Genomic DNA, 10,560 nt, shown 5'->3' on the forward strand with positions numbered 1-10,560 from the left:
ATAACAAATATTTCTGACACACCCCCGAACCTATAGCGCTACCGCCAACGCTTAGTTTGACTATTGCATTAGGTTTGTTAAATAGAGCCCCTAATGAGAGAGAGAGAAGAGAGACTGTTGCATATAGACAGACTGGCAGGTTCAGTAGGAGCAGTGGAGCGTCTTCCCGGCTTGGGCCAGGAGCCCTAATTAATGTTCCAGCATGCAGTTATGTGCCAGGCGAGGTGTGTGGCAGGGAGGTTGTCACTGCCAGCTGGGTGCATGATGGTCATACGACACACAGCACAGTTGACCTCAACAACATGGCCTCCAAAACGCACACTAAAGTCAGCAAAAACACTCAAATGAATACTGCTAAATACTGTAGTAGAAAACTAATATATACACTATATTAATGTACTGTTTTTGCAGATTGTAGTATGCTGTAGAATTTGCTGTAAGGTTTAAGCCAACTTTACTGTAGTATTTTTGTGTTATTATATTTGACATAGACAAAGGAAACCTTCTGGAGAAATACTGAAAGAGCACATTTTTCCATAACCTGTACATAGGTAGGAATGTAACTTCTGCTCGTTACAATAACCTGTAGGGCACACAATATAGTCTATACTCGGCATGCAGTCCTCACTCATGGGTGGCACAAATTGCGATATGAGGGAGTGGAATGGGCAGGGTATATGCAAATTAAATACGGTAGTATTTACTAAAGTTAAAAAAGTGTCTTGTGTTTGCGGACTACGGTGTTTTTTTGTGGTCGTTACTGTAGTATTTACTACAAGTGTTTATTTTGCGGATAATACTGTAGTATTTATTGCAGTATTCTACAGTATACTACAACATTCTATAGTAAGTACTACACATGATCGGGGAATACTATAGTGTGTAGTATACTACAGTTTACTAAATCATACTATAGTAAGTACTGTAGTAAACTGAAATATTAAATATTGTTGTGCGGGTAGTTCTATGGTTCTTACACTAGATGCAACTATTTAATTTAGATTGCAGTTGTCTGCCTGCCTGTCCAGAACTACAGTAAAGCAGCGTGGCCACTCCTTACTAGCTGAGAGACACCGAGCGATGGAAAGAGAGTGGCACTGTCTGATGATCAATTCACAAGCACTTGCTGAGAGACAAAATCGTTAAGATCGATGCACCTCTATCCACCTTAATGAACTGAAGCTTGTTTTAAGAGCTCTGTATCAGCTACAAGCTGAATATGAATTAGGGCTGTGTGACCGTAGTTTTCTTCTTAGGGAGATTATTTTGATCACAAGCCACAGCAGACAAATCTTCCCATCCACGTCATGTCATTGTCATTTCCCATAAATTATTTATCAGTCTCTCGGGGATGATAGGAATAGTCTTTATATGAGGATTGTAAAATGGATCTTGGAATTAAGTTCCAAGATCGTAAATATTCAGTGACATTTGTCTGCCAAATTAAACTTCTAACTTTGGTGATGATTATAAAAGCACATTTTTATCATGGCCCCGTTATGACATCCCTGTTAAACAACGTGTGAGAGAAGTTACTTACTCTTTCTGCACCCGTCTAAAACAAGTGACATAACACTAATGCAAAGATTTTCATGAGCAACAATGTTTTGTAATGTTTTAAAGCTCTGGACCTGATGACTGACAAGTGGATGGGATTTAGATGTTTCGATGTTCCAATGAACCACAAAAAGCCTCGTTGAAAAATGGACTCCGCCATTGTTGCATTTGTCATAAAACACAGCCACCTCGTAAAAAACATGGCACAAAAGGATCAGTTAGTGCAGTGTATGTACATTACATGTACGGCTATTTATAGCCATGGTCATTTTGGATCAGAGACATTCTAGAAACACTGGACCTTGTCGTCTTAAATCAGTTTGAGCTGAGGCAAGAAGCATGAAATGTGCCAAGATGTCAAATAGGGCTTTCATTTTATCCCCTTAAATGAAGTGCCTCAATGATCCTCATTTATTAAACAGACCATTAAGAATATTGCAGAGAGAGCTGATCACGAGCATAGCTAATGTCGGGTTTTGCTTGGTGTCAGGTTTGGGGTGTGAACCCCCTGCCTATAAGAGGTACGTCATCCTGTAAACCTCAGACAGACAGACCTCTGGGGAAGCCGGGGGAAGGATTTCATCACAGCTTCTGGCTGGTAACTGTACTGTATTGGCTGTACTGTTAACTTCTTAGTGTAATAGGATAATAGTGTCAGTTATTAAACAGGTATTATACTTGGGGAAATCTTATCCCAAGCAGATACACTACATGACCAAAAGTATTCCAAAATCATGGGCATTCATACGGAGTTGGTCCCCCATTTGTTTCTATAACAGTCTCCACTCTTCTGGAAAGGCTTTCCACTAGATGTTTGAACATTGCTGCGGGGACTTGCATCCAGTCAGCCACAAGAGCATTACTGAGGTCAGGAACTGATGTTGGGTGATTAGGCCTGGCTCGCAGTCGGCATTCCAATTCATCTCAAGTGGTTTGATGGGGTTGAGGTCAGGGCTCTGTGCAGGCCAGTTCTTCCACACGAATCTGAACAAAACATTTCTATACGGACCTCGCTTTGTGCACGGGGGCATTACAATGCTGAAACAGGAAAGGGCCTTCCCCAAACTGTTGCCACAAAGTTGGAAGCACAGAATTGTCTAGAATTTCATTCTATGCTGTAGCGTTAATCCTCCTCCAGCAAACTTTACAGTTGGCACTATGCCTTCGGGCACGTAACATTCTCCTGGCATCTGCCAAACCCAAATTTGTCTGTCGGACTGCCAGATGGTGAAGCGTGTTTCATCACTCCAGAGAACGTCCAATGGAGGCGAGCTTTACATCACTCCAGCAGACGACTGGCATTGCGCATGGTGATCTTAGGCTTGTGTGCGGCTGCTCGGCCACGGAAACCACTTTCATTAAGCTCCTGACAGACAGTTATTGTGCTGATGTTGCTTCCAGAGGCAGTTTGGAAATCGGTAGGGTGTTGTAACAAAGGACAGACAAGTTTTACGCCCTACGGGCTTCAGCATTTGGCTGTCCCGTTCTGTGAGATTGTGTGGCCTACCACTTCGCGGCTGAGCCGTTGTTGCTCCTAGATGCTTACACTTCAAAATAACAGCACTTACAGTAGATTGCATGGCTGTGTGCTCAATTTTATACACCTGTTCAGCAACGGGTGTGGCTGAAATAGCCAAATCCAATCATTTTAAGTGGTGTCCACATACTATTGTGTATATATAGTGTAGATAACACTATTGTTTTAGTCATACTCAGTCAACCCACAGAGAAGGTTAGCCCCTTGTCTAGGAGTTGCCTCAGCACTCACTTTTTCTCTCTTTTTCGCTTCTCTCCCTTTCTCTTTTTTTCCTCTTTTAGATGATCATTTTCTCTCTCCACCTACTCTTTCTATAGCAAAGTTACTTTATTTTCCCTTCAATCCATAGCTGCCATACATGGCAAATCTCTGGTCTAGAAAGTTTATTTTCACATCCTTTCCCTGGGATTAGAGTAATTCCTTTCAACCGACCTCAACAGAGATAAATAGCTCAGAGAGGATGGGAAATGTTGGCCAGTGTGGTCCAGCTTCCGAACCACAACGATGACCATATCGGAGAGGGACATGTTTGTTTATGTCTTAATGGCTTTTACAGCATAGGCTCTATGGTGCATGCAGTGGCGATTTTAGCATGTCAATCTTGGTGGGGCAAACTCAACTTGATTTTTTAAAATGTATGCCAGCAAAGCCACTACACAACACAAAACAACACTAGGCAATACATTCATTGCACTATAACAATGACAAACTGTGTCAACAAACTGTTAGGGCCTACATAAAGCTGAGTTTTCTTTTCATCACAATGGAGTGAATCCTTACCACCGCTACTCCTGGCTATCAGAGGAGCCTTGTCTGGCAGAGAAACAGTTAATTAGGCCTCATTTACTGCCTTTCAAAAAAAAAGCTGATATGGCTGACTTGCTTAAACAAATTTGGTTGCTAATGACAATTGAAATGTACAAACTATGGCATAAGGGAACGATGAGCGGATAAGAGGCAATACGTCATTTTGATTAAGACATTAATGAGCGAGCTAGGACGGACGTAGTCAATATAACTATTTGTTTAGCACTTTTGAAATGTACAGTGACAGAATTCAGAACATGGGCCGTTCTTACATTATTCTCCCCGTACACCAAGTCAGAACCGTAGGATAAATAAAGGGGGCTTATAAGCAGACAATGAAAGCAATTACAATATTTGATGGTGACATTTCTCTAAAACAGGCTATAGGCTACATGTGCACCACCAAGTCAGAACAGTAGGTGAAATTAAGAGGGGTAAATAGACCAAATTATTAGGGTGAGGCACAACAGCTTACTATACAACATACACGTAGTATTACTTTCTTATCTTCCTGGCATATCACAAATTTATGCAGCAGCATACAATACATTTTTGGGCTCACCGTTGCACTGTGCTCACTTGAACAGGAAAGTGGCGCAGTCTTCCTCCTTGTGGGCAAATTTTTTCATGAAACTTTGTCATCAAGTCTGGCATTCTCTGGATTGATGGTGCTTTCAAGACAACTGGGAAATCTGAAAAAAAATCTAAGTCGAATCATGACGTCAGTGATCTTCAGTCAGAGATCTAGAAAGAGGCTCCCGACTTGGAATTCCGAGTTGGATGACTGTTCAAAACGTATTTTCCCAGTTGGAGCTCTTTTTTTTCAAGTTCCCAGTTGTCTTGAACTCACTGAAGTGTGCGATTTCCAATTCCGAGTTTCCAGTTTTTTGGAATGTGCAGACGTCATGCTGGACTGACCGCATGGCCAATGTAGTCAACCTTTTCTGGCTCATGGTGTTGTGTGTGAATGTTTATCCTTTTAAGTTTGGAAAAGCGACCCATAAACCCAGACTTGGACCGCACCCCCTCTCCACCGAATAGCAGCGGAAGCAAAGTAGTGATTGCTTTGCACCGCTTGCAGTCAGCCACTGATTCCTTCCAAACCACTCATTGCTGAATTTGTAATTTTAAACTTGTTGTGTAATGTTTTTATCCAATGGCAGATGAGCACTGATACGTTTTATCTATAATTTATCTTCATAATTATGACAAGGATTGAAAAGGATTTGCCAGTAGATTGTCAACTTGATTCATGATGATGACTGCTAGCTAAGATTTTGAAAGTATGATGTTGACATGATCAGTCCAATCAAAGCTTCGGTAGATATGTGATTTGACGTCATTTTATCTGTGGCCAATGACCTTGAGCCTTCTTGGATATGCACTTCTAATGTAAATCTATGACAGCACCCAAGGGGGCTTGAACTTTCTACAGTAGCTCTCCCTGTAGGTTTTGCGGTGACGTAGTGTCCTAATGAGTGACAGAACACTGAGCCAATCACGGTGCAACTAGAGAAGATTACCAACCCCTACGCCCTGTATTTTCACTTGCCCCACCAATACAGAAATGACTGAGCTAGGCTGAAACACCTGCATTTTGGAGCTGCCTTACTCAAGAAAGCAAAAAAGAGACCATGTTTTTATGTAGCTTTATTAAATCAATATTATTTTTTTTACATTGTTTGGAAACTCTTATGTGACACGTATTAATGCCAAAATAACATGCAAAACAGGCATGTCACAGGAAGGCCAAAAAGATCATCAAGGACATCAACCATCCGATCCACGGGCTGTTCACCCTGCTACCACCCAGAAGGCGAGGTCAGTACAAGTGCATTAAAGCTGGGATCGAGAAACTGAAAAACAGCTAATATCTCAAGGCCATTATACTGTTAAATAGCCATCAGTCGCCGGCTACCACCCGGTTACTCAACCCTGCACCTTATAGGCTGCTGCCCTATATGCATAGACATGGAATCACAGGTCACTTTAATAACGGAACACTAGTCTTTTTAATAATGTTTACATACTGCTTTACTCATCTCATATGTGTATACCGTATTCTATTCTACTGTATTTTAGTCAATGCCACTCCGACATTGCTTGTCCTAATATTTATACATGTCTTAATTCCATTCTTTTACTTTTAGATTTGTGTTTATTATTGTGAATTGCTAGATACTACTGCACTGTTTGAGCTAGGAACACAAGCATTTAGTTAGATACTACTGCACTGTTTGAGCTAGGAACACAAGCATTTAGTTAGATACTACTGCACTGTTGGAGCTAGGAACACAAGCATTTTGTTGGATACTACTGCACTGTTGGAGCTAGGAACACAAGCATTTAGTTAGATACTACTGCACTGTTGGAGCTAGGAACACAAGCATTTAGTTAGCTACTACTGCACTGTTGGAGCTAGGAACACAAGCATTTAGTTAGATACTACTGCACTGATGGAGCTAGGAACACAAGCATTTAGTTAGATACTACTGCACTGTTGGAGCTAGGAACACAAGCATTTAGTTAGATACTACTGCACTGATGGAGCTAGGAACACAAGCATTTAGTTAGATACTACTGCACTGTTGGAGCTAGGAACACAAGCATTTAGTTAGATACTACTGCACTGTTGGAGCTAGGAACACAAGCATTTAGTTAGCTACTACTGCACTGTTTGAGCTAGGAACACAAGCATTTAGTTAGATACTACTGCACTGTTGGAGCTAGGAACACAAGCATTTAGTTAGCTACTACTGCACTGTTGGAGCTAGGAACACAAGCATTTAGTTAGATACTACTGCACTGATGGAGCTAGGAACACAAGCATTTCGCTTCACCCGCAATAACATCTGCTGGATATGTTAATGTGACCAATACATTTTGATTTGAGTTGGAGAAAAATAATATATATACAGTACATATTATATACTCAGAAAAAAAAGAAATGTCCTCTCACTGTCAAATGTGTTTATTTTCAGCAAACTTAACATGTGTAAATATTTGTATGAACATAACAAGATTCAACAACTGAGACATAAACTGAACAAGTTCCAGAGACATGTGACTAACAGAAATGGAATAATGTGTCCCTGAACAAAGGGGGGGTCAAAATCAAAAGTAACAGTCAGTATCTGGTGTGGCCACCAGCTGCATTAAGTACTGCAGTGTTTCTCCTCCTCATGGACTGCACCAGATTTTTACAGTTCTTGCTGTGAGATCCCAAGTGGCACGGCGTTCTAAGACACTGCAAGAGGTGTCACTACAGACACCCTGGTTCGAATCCCGGCTGTGATTAGGAGTCCCATAGGGAAGTGCACCATTGGCCCAGAGTCGCCCAGGTTTGGCAGGTGTAGGCTGTCTTGTAAAAAAATAATTTGTTCTTAACTGACTTGCCTAGTTAAATAAAAAAAAATTGAAGATGTTACCCCACTCTTCCACCAAGGAACCTGCAAGTTCCTGGACATTTCATTTCTGGGGGGAATGACCCTAGCCCTCACCCTCCGATCCAACAGGTCCCAGATGTGCTCAATGGGATTGAGATCTGGGCTCTTCGCTGGCCATGTTGTTGGCCATACACTGATATTCCTGTCCTGCAGGAAATCACGCACAGAACGAGCAGTATGGCTGGTGGCATTGTCATGCTGGAGGGTCATGCCAGGATGAGCCTGCAGGAAGGGTACCACATAAGGGAGGTAATGTACTGTAATGCACAGTGTAATGCACAGTGTAATGCACAGTGTAATGCACAGTAACACAGTGTAATGCACAGTGTTAAGATTGCCTGCAATGACAACAAGCTCATTCTGATGATGCTGTGACACACTGCCCCAGACTGTGACTGATCACTGATCCCGCTCCAGAGTACAAGCCTTGGTGTAATGCTCATTTCTTCAACAACAAACGTGAATCTGACCATCAACACTGGTGAGACAAAACTGTGACCCGTCAGTGAAGAGCCAGACCTGTCTGGCAAAAAAAAGTGACGGTGGGTTTATGCCCTGTCTGATGAGGACCTGCCTACAACAGGCCTACAAGCCCTCAGTCCAGCCTCTCTCAGCCTATTGCATACAGTCTGAGCACTGATGGACACACTGTGCGTTCCTGGTGTGATTCGGGCTGTTGTTGTTGCCATCCTGTACCTGTCCTGCAGGTGTGATGTTCGGATGTACCAATCCTGTGCAGGTGTGGTTACACGTGGTCTGCCACTGCGAGGATGATCAGCTGACCATCCTGTCTCCCTGTAGCACTGTCTTAGGCGTCTCACAGTACGGACATTGTAATTTATTGCCCTGGCCACATCTGCAGTCCTCATGCCTCCTTGCAGCATGCCTAAGGCACTTTCAAGAAGATGAGTAGGGGACCCTGGGCGTCTTTCTTTGTTTTTTTTTCAGAGTCAGTAGAAAGGTCTCTTTAGTGTCCTAAGTTTTCATAACTGTGACCTTAATTGCCTACCGTCTGTAAGCTGTTAGTGTCTTAACGACCGTTCCACAGGTGCATGTTCATTAATTGTTTATTGTTCATTGAACAAGCATGGGAAACAGTGTTAAACCTTTTACAATGAAGATCTGTGAAGTTATTTGGATTTTTACGAATTATCTTTGAAAGACAGGGTCCTGAAAAAGGGAAGTTTTTTTGTTGCTGAGTTTATTATAACAGCTGGGGCTCAAAATGAGTCGCCGCTGCGTGCATGCATGTCTGTACTGTATTGCCTGAATGACGGGTTGCCACTGGGTGCACGTCTCTACTGTATCTCCTGGTAGTTTGGCCCTTCTCTGTCTATTGTCATTCCCTGGGCCTGGGTAGAAGCAAAGCTCCGTGATGTTATGGTGGCAGCCTGCTAGGACGTTGTGTCAGATGTCTTCAATGGAGAGATTCTCTATTGGCATGAGATGCAGTGGCAGACCCCACAGGTACCAGGTAATTAACCCCTGAGTTGGCCTAGTGACAGGGCTTTGGCTTGGTACACTCTTTGGCTTGGTACACTCTACCTGGAACCCCTTTGGTTCCATGATGATCTTTTTTTTTTATTCTTGAGAGCGCCTTTTTTCTAAGAGTGTACACCTTCCTGCAAGTTCTTCTCATCCATTACCAAAGTGAAAACCCTGAAACATTCCCTGTATTTGGCAATGGGGTGTGGCAGGGTAGCCTAGTGGTTAGAGTGTTGGGCTAGTAACCGAAAGGTTGCAAGTTAAAATCCCTGAGCTAATAAGTTACAACTTTGTTGTTCTGCCCCTAAACAAGGCAGTTAACCCACTGTTCCTAGGCCATCATTGAAAATAAGAATTTGTTCTTAACTGACATGCCTTGTTAAATAAAGATAAAATAAATAAAAAATGGTCCCAGCTATCCGAGATCCTTGGGATGTCCACCATTGAAGTTGACATTTGTAATGGTTAAGGTAAGGGTAGGGGTTTAAGGTAGGAATGTCCCAAGGTTTCTACATTGCACTAACCATTTAGCAATGTTATTCAAGCGTATTTCCTCTGTTGTTGACCCGGGCAAGCATGGCTGGCTCCCCTATCTGGATGGAGGACATTATGCTATCACTATATGACCCAGATGTGACACACCACACCAAACAGCAGGGGTCGCTGTCCGTGTAACTCAGTGTAACTGCACCCCCATGTATAATCTGTTTGTCTTTCTAAACCTCTGCGCATGTTGGTGTCCATGCTAGAAGAGGCCAGTTTAGGTTAACAAGGGTATGGTGGAGGCCAGTGACCCCGCTGGGGAAAAGTGCTGGCGTAGGGCCTTTTTGTTGAAAAGTTGTTGTTTCAGAGAGCCCTGTGCCTGCTAGTATCAGCACCAAGCGGGACTGGCATGCGCTGGGCCCTTATTGGCAAATCCCATGAGTCATCAGCACAGTGGTCCGACCTCTTTGTTAGATGGTTTAACTGCATGCTGCCTATTGACCACTTTCTATGGCAACGGTGCTGGACTCCTGGCATACCACATCATGCGCCGCGGGCACACACAGGCCTGCCCCCCTGACCTGACGCATCACACACACGCATCTCCAACCCTCCAACCTGGGCCCTATAAACAGAGACAATACATAGGCCTAATACCTTTACCACATATGTTTTTGCAAAATTTCATAGTTTCCCTAGTTACAACCGATCTCTATCTGAAATATTTAGTCCAATTTTTTGAAGTATTTAGCATTTCATGTTATTGACAGAAAACAACTGTATTGACCAGAAGTAGAGAGTCTATTTATTTATTTTCCACTGAAATTCGGGTATGAAAGTATATGGTGAACTATTCCAGTAGAGGGGTAGAGAGAGTTTCCAGTTGATAACCAGACTGAGAGTCAATGTACAGTAGGTGCTGGCTCAATGAGAGAGTAGAACATCAGTAACAAAGAGAAGAGTGGAATGCTTTGCCAGTCTGATTCTGCAATAAGTCTTGATAGTACTCAATAAATCTTGCTGGTCTGTAAAAAGTTTTGATGGCCTGTGATAAGTCTTGACAGCCTGCAATAAGTCTTGATGGCCTGTGATAAGTCTTGATAGTGAGCAATAAGTATTGATAGTCTGCAATAAGTTTTGATTATCTGCAAGGAGTTTATAGTCTGCAATAAGTATTGTTAGTCTGACTGCAATAAGTCATGATGGTTGCAGCATCCAATCTTTGCATGACTGAAGTTGATTGAA

Source organism: Oncorhynchus mykiss, chromosome 22 (assembly GCF_013265735.2).
Source record: "Oncorhynchus mykiss isolate Arlee chromosome 22, USDA_OmykA_1.1, whole genome shotgun sequence".
Taxonomy (NCBI): Eukaryota; Metazoa; Chordata; class Actinopteri; order Salmoniformes; family Salmonidae; genus Oncorhynchus; species Oncorhynchus mykiss.